The following is a 2,786-nucleotide window of genomic DNA, read 5'->3' on the forward strand; positions in this document are numbered from 1 at the left end:
AATAATTTACACTAACATCTGTCTTTCTGACACAGTTAAACTCAGATTCTTCGGAGATCCTTAGTTATGTTGCTCTAAGAATGCTGGAAGGAAGGGAGGGAGGGAGGGAGGGAGGAAGGAAGGAAGGAAGGAAGGAAGGAAGGAAGGAAGGAAGGAAATCAGTCCATGAGCTTCTTAGCTTTTCAAGGTTATGTGTTTTAGTTTGTTTTCCTGCTTCTTTTTCTTTTTCCATCTCTCTCTCTTCTCTCCTCCCTCCTCTCTCTCTCTCTCTCTCTCTCTCTCTCTCTCTCGTTTTGTGCCATGGTTGCTATAGGTCAGCAATTTACAGGCAGAGAAATAAAGCAACAACAAGAACACACAAAACAAAAAAGCAATTAGGCAGAACTTGCTGAGGAAAGCAGAGCTCTAAAGCGGAGCGGATGCCAGTGCAGGTCAGGCTCTAGACACCGCAAGCGCCTCCTAACTCAACAGGAGCACACCATGATAGCTACACTTACCTGCAGAAACTTTGGGGAGAGTCAGTTTCCGAGAAAGACCTTTGCAGGTTCAGGATAAATAGTGATGCAATAGAAAAACCTCTTTCAAGAACTAGGATTAGGGAATCTTTGATATAGAAGTCCCTCGGGGATAACAGGTCTTTGTCATGGTGTTCCAGGAGAAGCATGTGTTAGTGTGTTAGGGTAGGGTATAAAACGAGCAAGGGCTGTCTAGTTATTATTAAGGGTGGATGGTAGTTAGAGATGGCCTGCTGACTCCCAAGGCCTCCAAAATGAAAAAGGACAGTCAATCACGGACTTTTCTCTGCTACAGAGATATGGTCATTCGATTTTGTGTTGGTTGCTAAGGGGTCTCTTCTCCTCAGTGATTCTTTGCCTCAGAATATGAGTGACCTATCTGGATGGCAAGCCAGTTTGGCCTCTGCTCACTACAGGTTTGGCAGAGCAGGTCATTGCTGCTTGGCCTGGAGTGAAAAGGGTGTAAAGGTGACAGCAAGTGTCCCAGTCCTGCGGAAGAGGACCAGAAGGCTAGCCTTGGGCCTACGAAGAACACTCAGAAACAAACTATGAAAATAAAGTACTCAGCCACACCAAAAGACAGAGCAATAAAGAAAAACGATTTTGGAACTAATGGGACAGAAATAAATAGAATCACTGGACCTCGGGAAGGCTGTAGCTAACACTGGACTGGCGAAGAATAGGAAAAGCTTTGTCTGTGATCGAGGAGGGCAGCTGACCAACTTGGGCATCGCCGGGTGAAGGCCCGTAGGTAGGCAGGAGTTACACAAGATAGAGTAGGAGCTACGGTTATGAAATAACAGCTGGTCCTAAAACCGGTATCCTTTCTCCCGCCCTCGAAGTTCCTCTCAGTGCACAGCCACCCTCTTGATTCATTCAGGTCTATTCCTGCTCATCCCCAGTGTGCTGCTTTTACTATGAAAATAAATACTTAGCCAAGTAGAAAATTTAATCACAATCGAAGGAGCTGTCCTTACCTCATTTGCATGCTGAAATTTCTATGGGATTTAATTAGTCAGCCAGTTTAGCTGAATGCATCTTCTGTCGACTAGCGGATCTAGAAGAAGGGTTTTGGTCTGAGGAGGGATGGAGAAACCAGGCCTGACGGCAAATAAATTAGCTTTTCTTCATAATGTTCCTATTTATTTTTAATGTTCTCGGACACGGAGTGGAAGTGGCAAGGTGTATTCTCTGGGGACAAAAGGCTGAAGCGCATACAGTTTTTTATCTGTTTTGTGTCGCTAGAGATGCGAGGCTGCTTTTTGATCCAGAGTGTGACTTCTTCATAGCCAGGCTCACTGTCAGCTTCATGTCTCATCTTGTAAGAACTGGCTGATGCAGATGCAGACTGAGGTCCAATGGTATCCCTTCTCTGCCGGGGTGTTTCTGCCTCCATGCAACTTTCTCTGACTACTTATTTCTGGCTTGTCAAGATGACTCATCCTGCAGTTGAGAACGCATTAAAGTATTTCATAATGAGACTGTTGACGACAGGGACTGTTTGCCCATCTACTCCCATTATTCCCTAGCTGTTCAAATTGGATCAAATCAAACACTACTCATGTACACTAAATCTCTTGAAATTTTAGAAACATATATGGGAGATAAAAGTCAAAATGCTGTCACTATTTTTTTTCCTGATTTTCCCCCAGTCATCTATAATTGCCCAAAAGCCGAAGAATCAATAGGCAAGTTGTTTTCTCAACATTTTGAATATCGTCTTCCAGACAGTGCTCATACATTTAGCGTAAGTTCTTGTTCACTACAGTCATTCAACAGAAGGAGTAAGTTTAGGAAGGTGGCTTAAGATTCCTCTTGCCATTTAGCACCCTGGGGACTGTGAACATGGGTATCTTTCTCCTTATATGTGTCATATTCGAGAGGGGGGAGACAAACATCCCATTGGCCTGCCTGAAGGGAGTTCCCAGTTATATTTGGAAATGAGAAATGAACTTCATATACTGAGAATACATGGGCAAGATGTGTTAACCCTGCTGCTTCACAGCTTGTGATCTGGTCTCTTTGAATAAAAATAGTAGAGAAATGAACTTTCAAATTAATCCAGGCAAAGTCAACTAAAATACCTGTGAAAGTGTGCTTCAGGGGAAACTTAGCAAACATTGACCATTTGAGCACTTCATCTGTCCAAAAGAAATAGTATTATCCCTGATGAGTGTTGTTCTAACTGGAGGAATATGTCCCTATAACAGAGAGAAATGCATAAGCCTTTCTTAATACTTTATCTTTATAATGCCATAGGACTACAGTTCT

General features: G+C 43.2%; 1 protein-coding gene across 3 annotated transcripts in view; it reads left to right on the top strand.

The window, feature by feature from the left end:
- Positions 1 to 2,786, top strand: part of Tmeff2 (transmembrane protein with EGF like and two follistatin like domains 2) — a 275,486-nt gene that overhangs the window by 12,876 nt on the left and 259,824 nt on the right. The gene's annotated exons all lie outside the window — the stretch shown is intronic.

Source organism: Microtus ochrogaster, unplaced genomic scaffold (genome assembly GCF_000317375.1).
Source record: "Microtus ochrogaster isolate Prairie Vole_2 unplaced genomic scaffold, MicOch1.0 UNK8, whole genome shotgun sequence".
NCBI classification, from domain to species: Eukaryota; Metazoa; Chordata; class Mammalia; order Rodentia; family Cricetidae; genus Microtus; species Microtus ochrogaster.